Raw genomic sequence first — 25,445 nt, 5'->3', positions numbered from 1 at the left:
AGACTAACAGTATTTTACTGAATTTCGATGTGCTTAAGAAAGAAAGCTTCTTATTAATTTCAGTCACTAAATTAACTTTCAGTTTTCCGGTTTTATTAATTCTATTGCTAAATTATGTCAGAGTGTAGCGAAATTTATTACTTCTGACAATCTTTCAGTTATCACACTACACGTGTCAACCTTCAGTTGCCACGCTTCTAGTGCTAATTATATGTGTAATAACCTTTCTTTTTCAGTTATTATAGTAATTGTCCATAGGATTGGCGACCGTAATTTTCCCCAAATCTCAAACATCTAATTACCGCTAGTTAATTGTTAACGTAACGGCCGCACATTTACTTTCTTTATTAACTTCACCCCTTTCCAAAATTAATTTCCACCAGTTTCATTTGCATTTTTCCTTTCATTTACATGTAACCCTTTCCTCCCTCTTTACCGACAGATTAACTTCGGTGACGATTGTTTTTCCCAAATTTCCATTAGGTACACGCGGTTTAATATTTTCCCTGTCATTAAGGTCGATAAGTGAGGGGGAGGTTACACGTGGCGACCGTGACAGGACAATCTTCAGATTTGAGGTTGTTCTGGACACGAATTTTGCACTGTGCAAATCTCGTAACAAAGTGCTGGTTACGAAATGGTCGATACGTCAGCGAGAATATTAGTGTGAGGAATCCTAATTAGATTTGAGATTTGGCATTTATATTGAAAATTATTAAAATGAGTGAAGGCAACAATTGCCAAAATTTGGTAGACTTGGATACGGAACAATCGGTCGAACAGTGGGAAACGCGCACCGCGGTACCCATTGTTAAGGGGCAGGCGGCTAGCATGAAAGACGCGACCGCCGAAACGCAACAAAGAGCAGAAATGGAATTCCAAACTTTAGAAAATGTTTCGGAATCGGAAGTGAAAGTCAAATCTGAATCCCTTGCTGACGATACGGGGGGACAATTAAAGAGGAAGCCGCTACGGAAGTAAAACCGGTAGTTTCCGGGAATTTAACTGATTTATTGAATGTTTTGATTAACGAAATCAAGAGTCAAACGGCCAAGCAAGAAGATCAGGCTGCCAAGCAAGAAGTTCAGGCTGCCAAACAAGAAGCTCAGGCTGCCAAGCAAGAAGCTCGGGCTGCCAAGCAAGAAGCTCAGTCTGAAAAATTTGAACGGATGCTAGACAATCAGAACAAAGCTATTAACGTTGTTATCAACAATGTTGGAGTTGTTAACACAAAAGTTGATAAAATCAAAGAAGATATTGCTGTAATTAATACCGAAATCGGTAATCTTAAACAGGAAATGATAGGCGTTCAGGCGGAATCTGCGAGCATAAATACTCGTTTTAATTCCGAAATTAGCAGAATCGAGAAAAGTGTAGGAGAATCAGTTGCTCCGATCATCGAGAATAAGGTGACGGAACAAATTCAATTAGTGAAAAAAGAGGATCAAAAGACGGTGGGAACTTTAAAGGCTTTAGTATCCGAAGTAGATACCAAAGTGACGAAGCAGGCTAATACCTGCGAAGAGAAAAAGAGGGAAGTGGAAACGCTTACGACAACCACTTGCCAAGTAATTACGAGTGTCGGAATTAGAAAAGAAACCTGACGAAAAACAGAGCTATGTGCCAATCTATGCACATAGTTCGGAATTGTTGACGAAAGAGGAGCGGTTCGACCCCTTGAAAAAAGGCGGTATACACGCGACGGATTTCATTAAGAATTGTGAAAGAGTTTTACCCAGATCATGGACTAATGAGAGAAAAATTAATGCGATTATTGATGTGTTGGCTGGTGATGCCAAGCGTTGGGGCTTAAACCTCAACATTACGAACCTGACTTTTGACGAATTTAAAAATTTGTTTCTGGCTGAATACTGGTCAGAGCAAAAACAGCAAAGTGTCTGGCGCGAATTTGTGGTATCGAGGCCTTTCGATGCGAATTCGCGCGGCTCGATGAAGGAGTTTTGTGAGGGCTGGATCCGCAAGTTGGAATATTTGCGTGATCGCCGCACGGAATCCGAAATAGTCTGGGAACTCTACAAAAAGCTTCCAGATGATACAAAACGCTACGTAGGAAGCAATTACAGGACAATAAATGATTTCCTGGAAAGAGTGGAGGACGAGGACAATTGGCGCAATAATCGCGACAGTGGTAGAGGCCGTGGTAACAACAACGGGTACCACAGCAACCACAACAACGATAACCATGGGAATAATGCATACCGCAACCATGGCAGCAATAACAATAATGATTCGGACCGTAATAACAATCGGTACAATGCAAATAATAACAGGAATGACGGAAACCAGTATCACACTAACGTGATACGGGTTTCACAGAATAGTAATAACGCCAGAGGGTGTGATCAGCCGCCTCAGCAGCATCCGGGGAGCGTATCTGCTGGGACGAGACAGGGAAACCATTAGCCGCGCCGGTGAGCGGTCGACCGGGCGTGGAGAAATTTTGGCGGCCCAATAACAGTAGAAAACCGAGGTGTCGTCGTTATGAAAATTCCGTATGGAATAATCAACGGCGGGAGAGTGTGCCAGTATTAGGAGAAAGGAGTGCGCCCACAAGTAGTAGATCAGCTGTAGATACGGCAGTAGAAAATACATTCACTGTCAGTGAGAACAATTTAAGTAGTGTTCCGGAAATCGATTATAAAGTGGCAGCTGTAATACCCACAGCGGAACTGGAGATTGAGTTTAAGAATGATTCGCAAGTGTTGAAAGAAGATCAGATGTCGGATAAAACGTCCGTCATCGAGCGAGGGGATGCAGAGAGGGATGAGGTCTGGTTAAGGCAGTTCGGTCGCTTATACGACGAACTAAGAGATTATAGGGGCCTGTACGGAAGAAGTGTTTATGGGGAGCGCGGGCAGGATTTGTCGCGTCTCGTCCCGCAGGAAGATAGTGATTGTGAAGTGATAGAAAGTTCTGGCCCTAACCGGCAGACTTTACTAGAAATAGTTGATGTTAAGGGGGAGCACGAGCAAGATGCGTCGTGTTTCGTCCCGCAGGAGTTGAATGTTGAAGTAGTAACGGAAAGTTCTGGCCCTAACCGGCAGACTTTACCGAAAGTTGTAGTGGTAGAAGTAGCCGACCCATCCGACGCGAACATCCAGTTTAAACATTGCGAGAGTATTAAGGAGAAAGATTACGAAAATTTTAGTGATAGCCGGAAACGATTGGTAGAAAAGCACGTAGATTACAGCGTGTATGAGGTTAGAGCTGACGTTATACGGTCAGACGGTAGCAGTGTGGGTTGCGCAGATCCAGAGGAAGTAATTTCAGATGCTACTGGGCACATTCTTCCAGGTAGATTAGCAGATGAGATCAATCTGACCAAAGTGGAATCAACGAAGGTGACAATTAGTGAATTGATAGCAAAGCAACACTCACTAGTTGACGAGTTACAGGAAAAGGTTTCGGTATTGGAGGCGAAGCTACAGACTAAGCCTCAGGACAAACGTGTTGAAATTAAAACTGTATGTGAACAGAGGCTGAAAAAGCCGGCAGATAAGCCGAATTTAGGATCAAAGCCGGATGGTTGTTTCTGGAATGACATGGATATAGACGTGGATTTATTATGGGAAAATAGAGAAACAGTCGAGGATAAGTGTAGACAGATAGTAGTGTCTGTTAATATGCACGAACTACAACTAAACGTGTTGATTGACACCGGTGCAGAATTGAGTGCTGTATCTGGGGAAATATTTGAGTTACTGAAAGACAGACCTGGCATCGTAGTTATGCCAGTAACAGGAGTGAAAATTATCGGTGCTACTGGGAAGGCCAGTAAACCGGTCACAAAACAGATTTTTGTCAACTTCGAGATATGTGGGGCACGATTTGAGCAAGAGTTTGTCGTCGTGCCAGACTTAACTACGGAAGTAATTATCGGGTTAGATTGGCTATTAAAGTACCGTGCAGTGATTAATTGCGAAAGCAAAACTTTGACATGTACGTCACAACATAAAACAATAGTAGTTAGCTTTGACGAGGCAGGAGACGGTGTGCATAGGCAATACCAGCCTATACACATTGTTAACTGGCCGAATGGTATTGATGTAGGTATGAATTTGAACTACTGTAATGTGAGGAATCTCGGCATTGACAATAGTGTAGAAACTGAATTGGAAAGTATTGTAGACGGTATGTCAAACGTAACACACGAACAAAGACGAGGCCTGTATGAAGTGATAATGAGGAATAAGGGTGTGTCTTCAGACAAACCGGGACTAGTGGAAGAGATAATCAAATTCCCTCCACGGATTGACATTAGTATTGGTGTGAAAAAGGATCGTTTGCGAGAAGTAATGAAGCTAAAAGCCGATGCTCGCATACGTCGTCATGACGCTAAAGCGCGTTTTGATAAGTTTGCAATCGGAGACTTAGTACTTGTAAAAGCTCATGAGAAATCGAGCGAGATAGACAATGAAATCTCTAAATTTAAGTTTGTTTATAATGGTCCATATAAAGTCATTGGTATACCTCACACAAATGCTTATTGCTTAGAGTATCCAAACTCTGGAAAACTATTAGGTATACGGAACATTGTAGACTTGTAATTGTACCGACCTAGGATCGATTAATACCACACAATGGGTAATTTATACAGTATGTAAAATAGAGTGTAAGATTTACCGATTTGCTAGATTGCCATGCTTTTGACTGACCAAGGTCACTAAAGAAGTTGTAATTAATAAGTAATTAATTTTGATTAATCAATTTAATTTTAATCAGTTTAATCATGATCTAATCAACTGAAAAAACCAAGCTGCTAGTTTAAGTTTTCAGCTGAGTCAAGTAGATTAAGGAATGTAAATATGATTTTGTAACTTGCTGTAAGATTTAATGAATGTGTGTTTTATTAGTCACTGCCGATGTACTTAGACCCTGTTTTAAGTTTCAGGCTAGTACATGCGTGTGATGATGGACAGTGTTGTGTTATCCACTGTGATAGTATTGAGGGACTCCTTGAGATTACTCGGGAGTGAGTTTTTCCTAAAGAATTCAGTGAAACGGACGTTCTGGAAATGCCGTTACGCAGGCGAGTGAGATCAAGCGTGCCGCACAGGCGGGCGCAACAATACTTGCGAGGCGAAGCCGCTGTCGGGTCTTGTGCCGCTGTAGGCTCTTGTGCCGCTGTCGGCATTCTTTGTACTTGCCGGTACGGAAGGCGGAATTGTTTTTCTTCCTGGACAGCTGAAAGAGTTCTGCTGTTAATATTTATGTTTTTGTCAATCTGCTGTACATTATTTTCTTGTTTAGCGTTAAATATATTCTCGTGACGAGAATATTAATTATGAAAGGGTTATATAAAATGTGTAGTCTATTTAATTATTTATTTGCGTATTTTGATCTACCTGTTTTTATGACCATGCACTCTAATTAATTTTGCAAATAGTATTCCATTTCTCATAGTGTTACGAATTTTAATGATTTTGGAATAGCTAACCCATTTTCTATATTTTCTATGAATTTTAATATGTTATCAACCTGTTTTATTTTGTGCAAGATGACAGAGTGGAATAAGATTAGGAGTGTCTCCACTCAATTATTATGGTCTAAAAATTGATTTATGGTTAATTAGACGAATGCTAAATTTTGTTGATGTTTTGAGCATATGCATTTCCGCTGTTTCTTTTTTGGGACATTTTCTGAGTCTGTTTACGTTACACGAGCATCCTCAGACAATGTGGGGCACGTGTAACGCCGGAAATGCATATCCTCCTATTTCCATCTATTGTACTATTATTTTTTTTCCTTGTTTTGTTACCTCAAGATATGACATTTCTGTCTCTTTATATATTGTAATTGTTTTACTGTTTGCATATATATATTTATGCACTTATGTCGATGTATAATTGGTTTGTTTCGTAAATATTATTCGTATTTTTACGCTGGGTCTTGCCTAGGAACAACTGCTATCGAACGATTACATCGATGGGTCGTGTGAAGAATCAAAGTGTGTAGGATCTTTGGTAGTGTTAACTCTGCCGCGTGGAGCGCGGGCAGAGGGAGTCTGGCTGGGGTAGCGAGTGGAGCAGGTGTGTGATGTGAAGCTCCCGCGAGTTGCCGCGCTTTCGGGGTTTGGCAGCATGTAATTGCGCTCGACTTGCGATGATAGTTTCTGACATGGTGCCGCGGACGGGAAGCATTAGCTGGCGCACATCAAGAGCCCGTTTCGTCTGGTGACCGTGTCGAGAAGAAGGCGCGCCAACATCCAGCTTCTGCAACAGCGACGGCCGACAATGAGTGACTGTCGCCACATCCTCGATCGACAGCTTCAAACCTTCAATCAACCAACAAGGAAGACTGGAAGCACGTAAAGTTTCAGAACTGTATGGCAGACCTCAGCTTTTCAAACTGTTCCATTTGCCTCGCAAAATTACAGCAACTTAGCATGAACTTTTGTTGCTCATTGTCCCAATTGCATTACCAAGCAGGGTCCCTTCCTTTTCCGAAATGAACCCGAGTGTCGTTGAAATTCAAACGCCAGCATAATTCCATTTCACTGCTTTAATTTCAAAGTTCACTTTAAGTATTCATAGCTGGCTACAATACCTAGATTACACAAGCACAAATTAAGAGTGCTAGTTTTGTTACCATATTTTAGCTTACCTGTGACTGCAGCTCAGCTTGGTACGTACTAAATTTTACTATTATTAATTGTTCAGAATCATTTAATTCAAGTTCAAAGCTAAATCTCTTATTTCTAAATTGCGTAGATTCAAGTAGCTTTTGAAATGATTGTTGAGGTAGTCCAAGACTAACAGTATTTTACTGAATTTCGATGTGCTTAAGAAAGAAAGCTTCTTATTAATTTCAGTCACTAAATTAACTTTCAGTTTTCCGGTTTTATTAATTCTATTGCTAAATTATGTCAGAGTGTAGCGAAATTTATTACTTCTGACAATCTTTCAGTTTTCACACTACACGTGTCAACCTTCAGTTGCCACGCTTCTAGTGCTAATTATATGTGTAATAACCTTTCTTTTTCAGTTATTATAGTAATTGTCCATAGGATTGGCGACCGTAATTTTCCCCAAATCTCAAACATCTAATTACCGCTAGTTAATTGTTAACGTAACGGCCGCACATTTACTTTCTTTATTAACTTCACCCCTTTCCAAAATTAATTTCCACCAGTTTCATTTGCATTTTTCCTTTCATTTAGATGTAACCCTTTCCTCCCTCTTTACCGACAGATTAACTTCGGTGACGATTGCTTTTCCCAGATTTCCATTAGGTACACGCTGTTTAATATTTTCACTGTCATTAAGGTCGATAAGTGAGGGGGAGGTTACACCTTCTATACACAATATTCCGTCTGTATGCAAGATTGCGTATGCACACACAGTCTATCTGGAATGCATGTTAACCCTTCCTTACACTATTACTTTCACTTATGGTGAGTCTATTACATTTACACTGTTCATTGCACTTTTCTTAACATTGTTACAACGTATCAATGACGTTTTTACAATTACTTGAAGGTGTGTGATTTTGTACATTAGTTTGTTCAGTGCAGCTTGCCGAGTTATCACTCCTCCAATAAACAGATCTCATCATGTGCATATCAGCTGGACTTGGGCATACTGTTCAATCAATACTTTATTTGGTGTCAGAATTTGCATGAATAATCTGTCCTACGGAACTACAGTGTAGTTTCCACGTAGAATGAATTAATTCGCATAACGCGCAGTTAATGCTCAAAGACGTGTACAAAATACTCAGGCTTCAATGGAAGTATTGGTACATACAAAGTGTACGACATATAAAAATGGTTCGGTTCAGACTGAATTTATTCCAGTGTCGCTCGCAAATCACTACTGGTGGTAATACCGGTATACATAACCATTCTATGATTTAAAGTTACTTGCATTTAAACGGAACTACAGCTCTCTCAGGGCTTTACTTTAACCTAACACAATTAAATCTGTTACAGTAATATACGAAAATTAATCATCAATTATCTATATACGCTGTAATGAAAAACGACTCAAACGACGCAAGAAATTGTTCAATGCTTTCTGAACAAGAAATTGTTCACTGCTTGATGAGCATGAAATATTTTTACTGACACTAATCTGTCTGTAAGCAAAGTCTTCATCATGCACATCATTACACTTTCTAGTGAGTCTTCGCTCACACCATAAATATTCTTTAACTGTCTTGATTTTTTATAGCTGAATATACACAAATTGATACTTAAAACTAAAAACACTTATATTCTAAGACACAAGTATTTTTTTTACATCTACTTTTTACAAATTATTGTACAAATAGTTTCACGTCTTTGCGTGGGTATAGTCCTTTTTTTTCCAGTTTGAGAATGTGCCAACAGATAACTACATCCATGTGGCACCTTAACCACTACAAAGGGTCCTGAATATATTAATTGCCAATTACTGTTTTGTTTCAGCGTGGCTGACATTTGGGGTGGCTACGAATTAGTACCAAGTCTCCTATATTGTATTTCTGTGTGTTGCTCACACCCCGATCGTATTTTTGCTTCCTCTTGGTGGCACAGCTGTTTAGGTTGTCCCATACCTTTCTTACTTTCTCCTCTTCTGTCTCCACTTTGGTGGGTAGTTTCGGAAGAGGCGCAAGCCATTCACTCGGGGCCTTAACATCTCCCCTTACTATTTCTGTTGTTGGGTATCTCGTACTGGAGCGGGGTGTTAGATTCTGTATTTCTACGAATTTAGGTATCAACTCAACCCATTTTGAGTGACGGTTTGAAATGTAGATTCTGATGAACTTATTTAATTCTTTAAAGGCCCTTTCCACTAAACTTGCTTCGGGATGGAATCTGGCTAAAAGGATATGCTGTATATCTTGATCTCTTAAGTAATTCTTCCAAGTATGACCAGTGAAGTAGGCAGCATTATCAGTAATCATGGCTTCGGATTTTCCTGCCTGAGGTATGTACTCTTGATTATTCCTTCTGACTATGCTCTTAGCCGTAGCTGATTTCACTGGAAGAATTTTCAAATACGATACTTGGAAAAAATATCGTATACTGCTAGTATATACTTCATCCCTCTCCTAGCCATGGGATATGGACCTGCTATCAGTGTTGCCAATTTAGCGACTTTGTCGCTAGAAATGGCGACTTTTGCCCTCGTCTTAGCGACAAAAAAAACTTTTTAGCGACAAAAATTATTTAGCGACTAATCTTGCGACTTTTGGAGTACTGACGACTTTTGAAGCACAAATCAAAACTATTTTGGGCCAGTACTTTCATTAACAAAACTAAGATTTTAACGATAGAATGGGTACTACACTGACTTTGTTCTAGATTTACTAAGTTAGATTAAGTTCTTAGCAGATCATGTAGCATTGTTCAGCATTTAGTAAACCCGAATGTGGGAATTGCCTACAGAGTAAGAAAACCTTGACTATAGAACAATTCATTATTCATTACCCATTAGCCTGTTATCGTCGATAGCGTATCGCTCTATAATTCTTCAACTTTTGAACTCCCTTTATTTTTCGAATTGACGAAAAACATACGTAATATTGAGTACAATAAAATACATTTCTGTCCAGCAAACTCAATTTTTCGAAATGTTAACTCGCAGTCAAATTATTACCACATGCACAGTGGTAACGCAAGAATAATTCGGTGGGGGTATCTCAGACATTATTACGTTTTAAACAATGAACAATAGGACTGATATCGAGTTACCGAGTGAGTAGATTGTTTCTTGACCTCTAGTTCGCCTGAGTTTTAATGTATTTTCAGTGATTATAAATTGGTGAAACCTATGTTGTGGTGGCTTACATAATGGATTTACCGCAGAAGAAGAAGCAGTACGCTCAAAAATATCGGGATGCATGGGAAGCAGAACCTGAATTCAATGGATGGCTGAAACCAGTCGTTGGAGACATATCCAAGGCAAGATGTCAAGTATGAGCAACAGAGTTTTACGCTAAATTGTGTGATATAAGAAAGCATTCGAAAACTATTATGCATAAAAAAAATTGATTTAAAAAGAAACACAAACCACCTTACCTGTGAACATTGTTCCGAAAACTACAGTTAGAATAGCAAGCAGGGCGGAAGGCGCCCTTTCTTTATTTATTGCTGAAAATCGTTCTATTTTAGCTGTAGATCATTTAGGAATACTGTGCAAGAAGGTGTTTTCTGGTGATGAGGGCGCTAAAAACATGCAATTACATCGTACAAAGTGCACTAACAGTATAACTTAAGTTTTGGCTCCCTATTTTACACAATTATTGGTTGAAGATATAGGTAACCAAAAATACAGTGTACTAATAGATGAATCCACAGATGTATCAATATATAAAATTCTAGGTATCGTTACACGGTACTATATTGTAAACAACCAAACCATTAGATCAGCATTTCTCAAACTCGCTGTAGCAGAAACTGCAGATGCAAGAAATCTGGTTGCTGTTCTTGTGAATTCTTTGAAAGATCTCAAACTTACAGTCGCTAATATGGTAGGAATTGGCACAGATAATGCTTCTGCAATGGTTGGAATAAACAATGGGCTTTTCGAACAACTCAAGAGAGAATACGGTTTGAATCATTTGGTATTGATCCGTTGCATTTGTCACTCTTCAGCTTGCAGTTTCGCACGCCTCAGTGAGTACCATACCTAGAAACATAGTTTCTTGTACGGGAAACCTACAATTGGTTCTCCATTTCACCCAAAAGACAAGAGGAATATAAAAAGGTTTATGAGACAATAAATTGTGGAAAACAGCCATTAAAAATTTTGAAGGTTTGCGCAACATGTTGGCTTTCAATTGAACCAGCAATACGAAGAATTCTGGAGCAGTGGGAAGAACTAAGGCTACATTTATCACTTGCCATGGTTCAAGACAATTGTTACACTGCCGATTTTTGTACAAGATGTATTGTGACGACTCAAATCATCTTTACATGATTTACCTTAAACATGCTTTAAATGACGTACAAATAGCAATAAAAGCTTTTGAAGGAGAAGACAATGACCCCACTAAATTACTAGATACACTTCTATTTCTCATGCAGTCTCTCGGACAAAACATAGTTTTTTCAACTGTTGATTTGTTGACGACACCAGTTTCAAGCGAATGTATGTACGCAAACCCGAACCTTGGCTTTATGTTTGAACAGAAATTGTCTGAGTCAAGTTTGTCTGAAGAAAACAAAGTTTATTTGAAGAAGAGATGCATTCAGTTTAGTCTGAAACTCATAAAAGAAATTCAACAAAGACTGCCAAGTAACGTTACGATCCTGAAAAAAAGTCAATGCTGAATATTGAAGAAACACTAAAAGTGAATAAAAATAATGCTGTAGCAGATGAAGCCAAAGAATTGGGTTTTAGTGGCGATTTCATAGACGGTATGCTACAAGAATGGCATAATATCAACTTCATTATGTGGAATAACACTACTAACACTGTTCGATTTTGGAGTGAGGTTGTGCAGTATAAAAATACCGCAGGGGAGAATCCCTTTTCTTTGATTTCACAGCTAGCAATGACTGCTCTATGCCGACCGCATTCAAATGCAGAAGTGGAAAGAATATTCAGGTCTATGAACATTATAAAAACTAAACAACGTAACAGATTATCGTTAAAGACAATTAATGCTTGATCATATTGAGAGACCAGCTGAAGAAACAAAATAAAGATTGTGCATCTTTTGACATACCGTCAGACGTATTGGAGCTTATTGGAAGGAACAAAAGTTATTCTTTTGCGACAAAACCAGTCGAACTGCAACATCATCTTTTGAGCGACGTTCAACCCTCTACATGAACTACAGTTTTGTCAGAGCATGAAACAGAAGAGTCATTCTGAGTGACGACGATGAATAGCTCACATACCGGTATGTATATATTTTGTAACCTAATTGGAGTTCTTGCTTTCTTTTGTTACAAATATAGTTGTATATTTCTAGTATATTTGACTAATGTGATTGAAACAACAATTTAGATGTTGCGTCAATTATGATAACATGTTTAATTATACGTTAACGTATTTTATATGTATGTTGTTGCAAGCGATGCGTCATTTAATTAAGACAATATAGCAATTACGTATGAGAATTTTTATTAATATTTTGTTACCACCCCCCCCCCCCCCGCCCCCCACTGGCTTACTGGCTTATTGCACCATTCACAGCACGAAATTTTCAGCACACCTCTAATAAAACCAGTTTTAGTGACTTTCTAGCGACTTTTGATATTGAACCTAGCGACACGGGTTTTTTAGAGTTGGCAACACTGCCTGCTATATCCAAGGATACTAATTGGAAAGGCTGTTGTGGGACTATAGGATGGAGTTAAAATTTTCTGGATCTGTTATTGTGTTTTGCTTTCTGGAAAATAACACAAGTCCTAACTATTGTTTGTACTTGACCTTTTATTTTCGGAAAGTAGCAGTATCTCGCTATGAGCTCCGCACACTTTCCAATTCGTGCATGGCCCCATGCCAAATGCATGTGCCATATTACTGTTCTGACCGACTGACTGGGTATACATATTACCCAGGAGTCTTCTAATGCATTGCATTCATGATACAAAATATTATCCACAATTTTGTAAGTCTGTTGGCCTCTACCGTTGATACCTGTTTCGATATTGTCAATAATTTCTCCCCACATGGGGTCAGATCTTTGTAATTCATGCATTTTCTTGCACAGACATAGAAAATCCTTCCTATGCATGTGGCTCTGCACTAGAAGTATTTTGTACTCAGCTGATTGCTCTAACATCTCAGCTAACGCCGGTAAGCCCACCGGCAGTCGTGACAAAGCATCTGCTGCTATATTGTCTTGACCTTTTATATAAATTATTTTTATCTGATATTCTTGTAAGGTTAGTATCCATCTCTTTAATCTTGTTTGGAATAACTTGCAGGATATTAAAAAACTTAATGCCTGGTGATCACCGTAAACTTTGATTTCCTTTTCGTATAGATAATAATTGATCTTTTTGACAGCCCCGACTGCTGCGAGCGCTTCCAGTTTTGTCGCTGAATAAGCTCTCTCGCCGCTTGTTAAAGTTCTACTAGCAAATCCGATAATTTTTATTGCAGCCGGCTCGCTGCCTTCCTCCCATTGGAACAGACACGTGCCCATGCCATAGGAACACGTGTCAGTTGCGAGACAAAAGTTTTTTGACATTTCCGGATGTTGCAGAATGTTTGCATTCACCAAGGCTGTTTTGATAGCTTCAAATGCTTGCTGGCACTTGTCAGTCCAGACACACTGCATATTTATCCGCAGTAAATTTCGCAGTGATTCATCATTTAGCAATTGTTCAGGTACAAACCTCCTGAAAAAGGACGTGAGTCCAATAAACGCCTTTAATTGCCTCTTTGTTCTTGGTCTAGGGAATTCTCGGATTGCTTCTAATTTTTTATTGTCCGGGCTGATGCCGATTGGCGTGACAATATGGCCTAGAAGTTTAATTCTATTGCACCCGAATTTCGACTTCTCTAGATTTGCTGTCACGCGTGCCTGTCTAAATCTTTCTAAGACTCTGTGCATTAATTCAACATGCTCGTCCCAGGTAGCAGTCGCAATTACCAAGTCATAAACATATAATGTAATTCTTTCTAAAAGGTCTGGTCCTAGTACTGTGTTAACGTGCCACAGCAATGCCTCTGCGACGTGCATGGCGTCGTCGCTGGTGGCGCAGCGTACCTGTGTATCGCAGTTTGAAGGCGATTGATATTGACTTAGCTGGTCAGTTTAGTAAGCAGCAATTGATTGGAGGTCCAAATGTTTTTCGTGGACTCCATCTGAACTTTACCTGTGATGTACAAGCAGTCTTTGGAGGTAGTACCTGGTTGACACTGGCTGTTGTATGGGGCAATCATGCAGATTATGGTGGTCTTGAAGCATTTCCCGATGCAAAAATTTTGGCTTGGAAGACATGGAGTATAGCTGAGACTACAGGACTCTTGGCTAAACAGCCTTATGGTACACTTGTTCCAAGCATGCCATTTGTTTTGAGTACTAGAAAGAAGAAGAAATTAAATGCTGATGAGTACCTTTTTATATGGGCTAGACCAATTTTTCCATTGGCTTTCGCCGCTGCTACAAGAGGGCTGCTACCTTATGGTGAGAGAGAGGGTCCGATGCTATCCCACTATAACATCTTTCGGATCTCTTTCGCCACTGCCTTGCTTCTCGACCATGGGATGGGGTAAGACGCTCGGCAGTAAGTTTTGTGGGTCGTCACCTCTATATGATAGTTGTAACCCCTAATTACTCCTGGTCGTTCAGAAAATACCATTGTATATTCTGCGATAATAAACACTCCGGCACTTACAATCAGTACGAAGGAAGTACTTAGAACTGATAACTTAGCCCTCCGAATATAAGTGCTGTGTATTTTCTGGATTCTGGCGTAAGTGGGATCTGCCAGTATGAACTTTGTAAATCAATCGAAGTTAAGTACTGCAGTCCGTGAAATTTTTGTATTCGCTCATCTAGATTTTCGGGGCGTGTTCTTACGGGTACAATAATTTTGTTGATGTCCCATGCGTCTAATACTAGACGAATTTTTCCATTGGCTTTCGCCGCTGCTACAAGAGGGCTGCTACCTTATGGTGAGAGAGAGGGTTCGATGCTATCCCACTATAACATCTGTCGGATCTCTTTCGCCACTGCCTCGCTTCTCGACCATGGGATGGGGTAAGACGCTCGGCAGTAAGTTCTGTGGGTCGTCACCTCTATATGATAGTTGTAGCCCCTAATTACTCCTGGTCGTTCAGAAAATACCATTGTATATTCTGACAGCAGCTGTGTTAGCTGTTGTTTTTGCATAGGACTTAAACTTTCAGATTCCTGAACCTTATTCTGGAATGCATCTACATTTACTTCAAAATCATTTCTTTTCTTGTTGGGATAGTAAAGATCCGTTGTTGGTGAATTATTATCTAAGTACAGTACACACAGGTACCTACACCTGATATTTATCCTGTTACAACATGGCACAAGTACCTCTTTCGATCGCATCTTTGACAATTCAACTCTTCTGCCTTTATTAATTATTCTTAGATTTCCTGAGGAGAGGTCGATCACTGCGTCCGTCTCACGGAGAAAATCTACCCCCAGTATGCAGGCCATCCCTAACCCCTTAACAGCGAGGAACGAGCCCGCTATGTCTTCGCCCTCTTTACAAATTTCTGCCTGCACCTGGCTCTGTACGCTTATGGCTGCAGACACCTTGCAGTTGTTCACTGGGAAAGTCGGTATACTTCGTCCCTTCCCAAGTGCTTTAAACAGTTCTACACTCATCACACTGACCGAGACACCTGTGTCAATGATTATATTTACAGTAATATCATAGATTTTTGCTTCTATGTTTGCTTGTATGCCTTCATTATTATTCTTTGCACATTCGTGCGGTTTTGTCAGTCGATCATGCTCCATACTAATTCCGTCATGTTGATTCCAGGTATACTATCATTTGTGGTGCTCTCACTCCACCCCACGGCCATCGACGGAGAGCATATCGTGGCCGATTCTAGTTTGTTGAACAATTTTGTGCGAGGTACTCGGACGGTTGTTGTCCGTGACCTCTGTAATACACGCATTTAGATTTGCAGGCCGTCACAGCTGTGCTATAGGTGCGTTTTGCTGCGGTGGTCTGCTGTTATCATACCTCTCATTATTTTGCCGATCTTGGTTCGGTCGTGAATTATGATTCCAGTTAAGGTTAATTTCATTGTAATTACCGTGCCATTGGTCTCGCGCATTTTTCCAGCGGTTGGCGCCGGCTGGTCCGGAAACATATCGATCGTCAAATCTAAGTTTTTTATTATTTGACGGCTGACTATAACCATTTTGATTTCTGTTGTTGATACTATTCGGCGAATATTCATGCCGTTTGCCACCGTCCCCACCATTTGCATGGTTTTGGTTCGGTGCGTTACTATTTCTATCGTCTTTGCATCCTGAACCACTGTTTCTCGAGTGTTCACACGCTGACTTCATGTCTTCCTGGATTAGGTCGATCGAATCTAGTACTGACAGGAAATGTTCCATGTCATTTTTGAGAACGTGTATCAGCTGGGAAGGTAGATGAGATTAAAGTAGCCTAATAATGTCTCTCGACGATGTAGGCTCGTCTCAATAGCGCGTCTTGTTGATGTGTTTTTCAAAATATCGTCTTAGTTTCAAAGACGAGCCGAATAAGGTTCAGGATTATACACCTCTTTCCCAAGCCTCTCTTGGATGCAAGGCGACCAATATTTTGCTAAAAATATCTTCTCAAATTGCACATATGTCATGCAGCTTTCCGCTACTTCAGTAGCCCACAATGCTGCGTCACCCTGAATATAGGACACGACATACTGTATTTTCTGCGCTTCATTCCATGCGCTTGGCAAGATGTTTCTGAAACTTTTGATAAACACTACCGGATGTACGGACTTTCGTTCGGTTGTCAAAGTCTAGAATTGTCTATTTTTAATTAAACTTTCCTCGGCTAATATTTTTGAGTTGTACGCATTTGCGCCTGGTGCACAGGGTGCTGCTCTGACCTGGAGCTGCGGCTTTTCGTAATATCGCACTAAGAATCCTCATTATTACACCGCGCATTCGTCTGTGCTTTACCAAAAACAAAGGTTACTGGCGACACACTTTCATTTTCTACACGTCTGCTGCTACCAGCTAAACCTTTTTCCAAGTCTGATATCCGCTTAGCTATGTTCATTTGCCAATGCCGAATATCATCACTTAGTATTTGTTTGATAGTCTGAACATCACTCTGTACCTGGCTGTTTATTACAGCGCTAAAAGATTCAGAGTCCTTATCGTCAAAAGCTGCTTTCACCTTTGAATCAGTCTTTTTCTCAATTTCACTGTCTTTCGATTCTAACCAAGAATTAAACTCAGCCTCAATTTTAGTCACTTATTCTTTCAGTTTGTGTTCGACAAGCTGTGTAGAATCTAGTTCTAATTTTTCGATTCGGTTTGCTAAAATTCCCATTTCATCTACAATGGTGGTGTTCGCAACCTGCAGATTATTTACTTACGCAGTCAACTCCTGTACAGCCTTAGGTATTGACTCACATGTTTGTTTCATGTTTGCTATTTCCTTTTGCATGGATTCTAAGAACTGTACTCATTGTTGGACACGCTCAGCTTGCTGGCGGTCCCGCTCAGCTTCCTGTTCAAGAAAACTTTCGATTTTTCATCCCTTTCCGATTGCTGACAGAACAAGGCTTCCAATTGCTTGTCCTTTTCCGCTTGCTGGCGGTCCCACTCAGCCTGATGTTGCGCTAACTTTGCGTGATAATTTAACATGCGCTCTGACATAGCCTGGATCGAATATCCACCAGGCAGATTACCAATATCTGGTTCCTGCTCTGCTGGTGGTTGTACTGCTTCTTTTTCTACGTCTGCTTGGGGACTGGTGGACGGTGGCACCACTTCCTCTGCTCCCGCCCCCACAGTTTCACAGGGAATTTCCTCAAAGAGATTGCTTGTGCTGTCTAAAGCACTCGCTTCTGCGTTTACTGCACTGGTTGGTTGCTCTTCCTCAGTATCAATGTTGCCTGTGCGTTGCCTACGCAGTTTGACCATAGTTATGGTTTGCGAACTTGGAGGCAGTATCTATCAACTTACTCGTTGCTCACAAAATATATGAACTTGTACACAACACCCGACGCAATGAAAAGTTCTATCTACACTCAAACTCTGTCCTATCACAAACAACTATCCTTGAACTACACACACACTACTAGTGACATGAGATGACTTCACTGAAATTCATACTCTACTGACAGGGCAACTACACTATAGTCTTACCTTTAATTTGTATGATTTGGAGTTCGGCTGCCCCAGAACTATGTTGTTGTTACAGTTTCTCTGTAGAATCGGGTTCTACTCGTAACGTCTCGTTCCATCTTATAAGAGAAGCGAGGAAATATGCTGTGACATAAGAATGTGTTCTGCTCTCGCACATCTTCTCCTGGAAATGTTTGACGATGGATGGCTTTGTACTGAGGAGAGTACGCGTGAAAACGAAAAAAATCACCTGTTTTATGAATGTTTGGTGGACCAGTGGCTTGATAACGAACATATACCAAGAGAGATGTGAAACTGCAGGGAAAGATGCCATCGCATTACAATGTCTTGGAAGGATGGAACCGAAGAATAAATACATTAATATAAGAAGTTAATCCGAATGTTTACTCGTTAGTGAAAACTCTTCGAGAGAGTATCATGGCCATCAGTTCGACCGATTAATTTTAAACTTTGATGGGAAAAGAAAAAAAATGTCAGTAATGAAGACTGATGAAAGAATTGTAAAGGCTTTAAAGAAACCTCAAACTAATGGGGACTTAAAATCTTTCGTAACTTGCGTCGCCTACGTACAGAAGTTACAATGAAGTAGGAAACGTCAGAATCACGGACAAATTTGTAAATATTGAAAAGTATTTTAATATAATCATTGGCAGTCTTGCAAGTATCGTAAATAAATTTAATGGAGACGAAAGAAGACTACCTCCTCGTGGTGTTCCCTGGAAGCGACACAAAGTCAGAAATTTATAAATCATTCCCTGATGAAGACTAACAAGACTATCTCAAAGGTCAAGGTATTCTATTGACTAATCGCACCATTCGCTTTGACAGGTTCTTAGAATCAAAATCTGTATGAGCCGAAACTGAATACAAAACCATAGCAGCAGAAACGCAGGCAAATAACATGCAGTTAAATACATAATTTCTCCCTCCATTACAAGATGGCAGACCATCAAACTGGTAAAGACACAATAAACTATCATAAAAAGTGACTGGTCGCAGTTTGGCAACCTTTAAACATATATTAAAACTGATTTCAGGTAACACATGTCGTAGACTTTAAGCAAGCCTGTTGATGCAGCAGCTATGCGAACAAGAGCGCTTAAGCTCGCTCGTCGCCTGGGCTGTGAGTGCTCACTGTAAATCGGGATGGTCAGACGTGATTACATAGTGTAGGACGGCCGCGTGTGGCGCAGGGGAAGTGCAAACAGTGTGCTGCCTTCAGAGGAATGACTACGTTAGGTTCGGCGTAGTGTCAGATACGGAGGTACAGTATATACACTGATAAGGCAAAACTACTGCCCGCTGCGACGATTGATGCCAAGACATTATGACCACTCCCCACTGGGACTTCTGATACAACCTGGTGGCGTTGCGGCCACGTGACGCGGTAACAAAAGTATGTAAGCGGAGCATACACGGATGGGGTATCATCCTAGGGAAACATTTCTGTTCAAGCTAGAGAGGGTTCTTGATTCACTTTATAGGAAGCACCAGAAATTAGTTATAAGTGATGACTTCAATATTAGTTTTGTATATGTTGGTGCAAGAAAGATCGCCTAAATTCATATGATCTGATGCAGACTGGTGCAGGAGAACAGCAGCACAGCCATAGACAATTTTTTTTGTTCATTCTTCATTACTGGATGGGCATTCTGTTAGTAAAAGGGTGCATGGCCTTCCCGACCATGATGCACAAATTTTGACACTAAAAGTCTTTGACACTAAAACAAATGTCACATATAATTACAAACTATGTAGGAAGGTTAATCCAACAGCGATAGAGAGTTTTTTAAACCTCGTGAAGGAACAAGAGTGGCGGAATGTTTATAGTGCCGATAACATAGTTGACAAATATAATGCTTTCCTTAACACATTTCTCATGATCTTTGAGAGTTGCTTTCCATTAGAACGTTCTAAATGGGGTACTAGCAGTACAAGGCAGACTGGGTGGTTGACTAGTGGGGTAAGGATATCATGTAGAACAAAGCGGGAATTATGTCAAAATGTTAAAAGTAGTCACAATAAAGCTACAGTTACCCATTAAAAACTGTATTCTAAGGTGCTTAAAAATATTATTAGGAAGGCAAAGAGTAAGTGGTGCGTAAATAGAGTAGATAATTCACAGGATAAAATTAAACCTTATGGTCAGTTGTGAAAGAAGTGTCTGGTCAGCAGCACAAGGTCGACGATATAAAGTCAGTTCGTAGTAAAAGTATTTCTGTTACTGATAAATCAGATATATGTACAGTATCTAACAATCATCTTCTAAGCAATGTTGGTGAATTAGGTAAAAACTTAATTTCTACAGGGAATCATATAACTCTCTAGACAAATGCCTTTCCGAGATTGATGTCTCAAATACTCCTCTGTGATACAGACAAGGGGGAGAGTGAGTCAATAATTAAATCATTGAAGACTAAGGACTCTCACGGATGTGATGGAGTGCCTAGCAGAATAATAAAGTACTGTGCTGCATAGGTTAGCCCTGTATTTAGCCACATTTGTAATTTTTCCTTTAGGAATGGTCAATTCCCTGAACTATTAAGGTACTCAGCAGTAAAGTCGCTTTATAAAAAGGGAGAAAGGAATAATGTAGACAATTTTATACCTATTTCTATGCCATCAGCATTTTCCAAAGTAAGGAAAATTGATCATTTTTTATCACACAGTTTGCTATCAAATGTTCGGTTCGGCTTTAGAAGTCGTTTAACAACTTGAAACGCTATATTCTCGTTTCTCTGTGAGGTACTGGAAGGATTAAACAAAAGGTTTTGAGCGCTAGGCATATTTTCTGATTTAACTAAGGCGTTTGATTGTGTTCATCTACATCTAAATCTACATCCATACTCCGCAAGCCACCTGACGGTGTGGGGTGGAGGGTACCTTGAGTACCTCTATCGGTTCTCCCTTCTATTCCAGTCTCGTATTGTTCGTGGAAAGAAGGATTGTCGGTATGCCTCTGTGTGGGCTCTAATCTCTCTGATTTTATCCTCATAGTCTCTTCGCGAGATATACGTAGGACGGAGCAATATACTGCTTGACTCCTCAGTGAAGGTATGTTCTCGAAACATCCACAAAAGCCCGGACCGAGCTACTGAGCGTCTCTCCTGTAGAGTCTGCCGCTGGAGTTTATCTATAATCTCCGTAACGCTTTCGCGATTACTAAATGACCTTGTAACGAAGCGCGCTGCTCTCCGTTGGATCTTCTCTCTCTCTTCTATCAACCCTATCTGGTACGGATCCCACACTGCTGAGCAGTATTCAAGCAGTGGGCGAACAAGTGTACTGTAACCTACTTCCTTTGTTTTCGGACTGCATTTCCTTAGGATTCTTCCAATAAATCTCAGTCTGCCATCTGCTTTATCGACAATTAATTTTATATGGTCATTCCATTTTAGATCACTCCTAATGTCTACTCCCAGATAATTTATGGAATTATCTGCTTCCAGTTGCTGATCTGCTATATTGTAGCTAAATGATAAAGGATCTTTCTTTTTACGTATTCACAGCACATTACACTTGTCTACATTGAGATTCAGTTGCCATTCCCTGTACCATGTGTCAATTCGTTGCAGATCCTCCTGCATTTCAGTACAATTTTCCATTGTTACAACCTCTTGATATACCACAGCATCATCTGCAAAAAGCCTCAGTGAACTTCCAATGTTATCCGCAAGGTCATTTATGTATATTGTGAATAGCAATGGTCCTACGACACTCCCCTGCGGCACACCTGAAATCACTCTTTTTCGGAAGACTTCTCTCCATTGAGAATGACATGCTGCGTTCTGTTATCTAGGAACTCTTCAATCCAATCACACAATTGGTCTGATAGTCCATATGCTCTTACTTTGTTCATTAAACGACTGTGGGGAACTGTATCGAACGCCTTGCGTAAGTCAAGAAACACGGCATCTACCTGGGAACCCGCGTCTATGGCCCTCTGAGTCTTGTGGACGAATAGCGCGAGCTGGGTTTCACACGATCCTCTTTTTCGAAACCCATGCTGATTCCTACAGAGCAGATTTCTAGTCTCCAGAAAAGTCATTATACTCGAATACGTGTTCCAAAATTCTACAAAAAATGGTTCAAATGGCTCTGATCACTATGGGACTTGACTTCTAAGGTCATCAGTCCCCTAGAACTTAGAACTATTTAAACCTAACTAACCTAAGGACATCACACACATCCATGCCCGAGGCAGAATTCGAACCTGCGACCGTAGCGGCTGCGCGGTTCCAGACTGTAGCGCCTTTAACCGCTTGGCCACCACGGCCGGGCCAAAATTCTACAAATGATCGACGTTAGAGATATGGGTCTATTGTTCTGCACATCTGTTCGACGTCCCTTCTTGAAAACGGGGATGACCTGTGCCCTTGTCCAGTCCTTTAGAACGCTACGCTCTTCTAGAGACCTACGGTACACCGCTGCAAGAAGGGGGGCAAGTTCCTTCGCGTACTCTGTGTAAAATCGAACTGGTATCCCATCAGGTCCAGCGGCCTTTCCTCTTTTGAGCGATTTTAATTGTTTCTCTATCCCCCTGCGTCTACTTCGATATCTACCATTTTGTCATCTGTCCGACAATCTAGAGAAGTAACTACAGTGCATCTTCCTCTGTGAAACAGCTTTGGAAAAAGACATTTAGTATTTCAGCCTTTAGTTTGTCATCCTCTGTTTCAGTACCATTTTGGTCACAGAGTATCTGGAAATTTGTTTTGATCCACCTACCGCTTTGACATAAGACCAAAATTTCTTAGGATTTTCTGCCAAGTCAGTACATAAAACTTTACTTTCGAATTAATTGAACGCCTCTCGCATAGCCCTCCCCACACTACATTTCGCTTCGCGTAATTTTTGTTTGTCTGCAAGGCTTTGGCTATGTTTATGTTTGCTGTGAAGTTCCCTTTGCTTCCGCAACAGTTTTCTAACTCGGTTGTTGTACCACGGTGGCTCTTTTCCATCTCTTACGATCTTGCTTGGCACATACTCATCTAACGCATATTGTACGATGGTTTTGAACTTTGCCCACTGATCCTCAACACTATCTGTACTTGAGACAAAACTTTTGCGCTGAGCCGTCAGGTACTCTGAAATCTGCTTTTTGTCACTTTTGCTAAACAGAAAAATCTTCCTACATTTTTTTAATATTTCTATTTGCGGCTGAAATCATCGATGCAGTAACCGCTTTATGATCGCTGATTCCCCGTTCTGCGTTAACTGTTTCAAATAATTCGGGTCTGTTTGTCACAAATTGTTTTTCCAGAGGTTGGACCATTACAGAATATGGGGAGTAGCTCAGAATTGGTTCACATCTTACTTTAGCAACGGACAGCAAAAGGTCATTATTCACAGTGTTGAGAATGACCGTGATGTGGGTGTCTGAGTGGGGTGCAGTCAAATGGGGGTGCCTCAGGGATCAGTGTTGGGGCCACTCCTGTTCCTTATTTATATAAATGATATGCCCCCTACTATTACAGGTAACTCTAAAATATTTCTGTTTGCTGATGACACTAGCTTGGTAGTAAAAGATGTTTTGTGCACCATTGGCTCGGTTTCAAATAGTGCAGTTCATGACCTATGTTCATGGCTTGTAGAAAATAAATTAACGCTAAATCACCATAAGACTCAGTTTTTATAGTTTCTAACTCACAATTCAACAAAACCGGACGTTTTACTTTCAGAGAATGGGCATATGATTAGTGAAAGTAAACAGGTTAAGTTTCTAGGTGTTTAGATCGATAGTAAACTGTTGTGGAAAGCCGACGTTCAGGATCTTGTTCAAAGAGTTAATGCTGCTGTTTTTACTATTCCAACGCTATCTAAAATAAATGAACGTTCGACAAGAAAATTAGTCTACTTTGCTTATTGTCATTCGCTTATGTCCTAAGGTATTATATTTTGGGGCCACTCTTCCCATTCTCAAAGGTTATTTTTGGTTCAGAAACGGGCTGTTCGGGCAATAAGTGGGGTAAGTTCACAAACCTCTTGTCGACCCCTGTTCACGAGTCTGGGTATTTTGACATTGTCCTCTCAATATATCTTATCCTTGAGAATAAGCTGGTATTGTTAACAAGAAATGACAGTAAGGAATATATATATATATATATATATATATATATATATATATAAATATATATTGTTAATATATATATTGTTAACAAGAAATGACAGTAAGGAATATATATATATATATATATATATATATATATATATATATATATATATACACTCCTGGAAATTGAAATAAGAACACCGTGAATTCATTGTCCCAGGAAGGGGAATCTTTATTGACACATTCCTGGGGTCAGATACATCACATGATCACACTGACAGAACCACAGGCACATAGACACAGGCAACAGAGCATGCACAATGTCGGCACTAGTACAGTGTATATCCACCTTTCGCAGCAATGCAGGCTGCTATTCTCCCATGGAGACGATCGTAGAGGTGCTGGATGTAGTCCTGTGGAACGGCTTGCCATGCCATTTCCACCTGGCGCCTCAGTTGGACCAGCGTTCGTGCTGGACGTGCAGACCGCGTTAGACGACGCTTCATCCAGTCCCAAACATGCTCAATGGGGGACAGATCCGGAGATCTTGCTGGCCAGGGTAGTTGACTTACACCTTCTAGAGCACGTTGGGTGGCACGGGATACATGCGGACGTGCATTGTCCTGTTGGAACAGCAAGTTCCCTTGCCGGTCTAGGAATGGTAGAACGATGGGTTCGATGACGGTTTGGATGTACCGTGCACTATTCAGTGTCCCCTCGACGATCACCAGTGGTGTACGGCCAGTGTAGGAGATCGCTCCCCACACCATGATGCCGGGTGTTGGCCCTGTGTGCCTCAGTCGTATGCAGTCCTGATTGTGGCGCTCACCTGCACGGCGCCAAACACGCATACGACCATCAGTGGCACCAAGGCAGAAGCGACTCTCATCGCTGAAGACGACACGTCTCCATTCGTCCCTCCATTCACGCCTGTCGCGACACCACTGGAGGCGGGCTGCACGATGTTGGGGCGTGAGCGGAAGACGGCCTAACGGTGTGCGGGACCGTAGCCCAGCTTCATGGAGACGGTTGCGAATGGTCCTCGCCGATACCCCAGGAGCAACAGTGTCCCTAATTTGCTGGGAAGTGGCGGTGCGGTCCCCTACGGCACTGCGTAGGATCCTGCGGTCATGGCGTGCATCCGTGCGTCGCTGCGGTCCGGTCCCAGGTCGACGGGCACGTGCACCTTCCGCCGACCACTGGCGACAACATCGATATACTGTGGAGACCTCACGCCCCACGTGTTGAGCAATTCGGCGGTACGTCCACCCGGCCTCCCGCATGCCCACTATACGCCCTCGCTCAAAGTCCGTCAACTGCACATACGGTTCACGTCCACGCTGTCACGGCATGCTACCAGTGTTAAAGACTGCGATGGAGCTCCGTATGCCACGGCAAACTGGCTGACACTGACGGCGGCGGTGCACAAATGCTGCGCAGCTAGCGCCATTCGACGGCCAACACCGCGGTTCCTGGTGTGTCCGCTGAGCCGTGCGTGTGATCATTGCTTGTACAGCCCTCTCGCAGTGTCCGGAGCAAGTATGGTGGGTCTGACACACCGGTGTCAATGTGTTCTTTTTTCCATTTCCAGGAGTATATA

Source organism: Schistocerca serialis, chromosome 1 (assembly GCF_023864345.2).
Source record: "Schistocerca serialis cubense isolate TAMUIC-IGC-003099 chromosome 1, iqSchSeri2.2, whole genome shotgun sequence".
NCBI classification, from domain to species: domain Eukaryota; kingdom Metazoa; phylum Arthropoda; class Insecta; order Orthoptera; family Acrididae; genus Schistocerca; species Schistocerca serialis.
Note: the sequence above shows the minus strand (reverse complement) of the source record.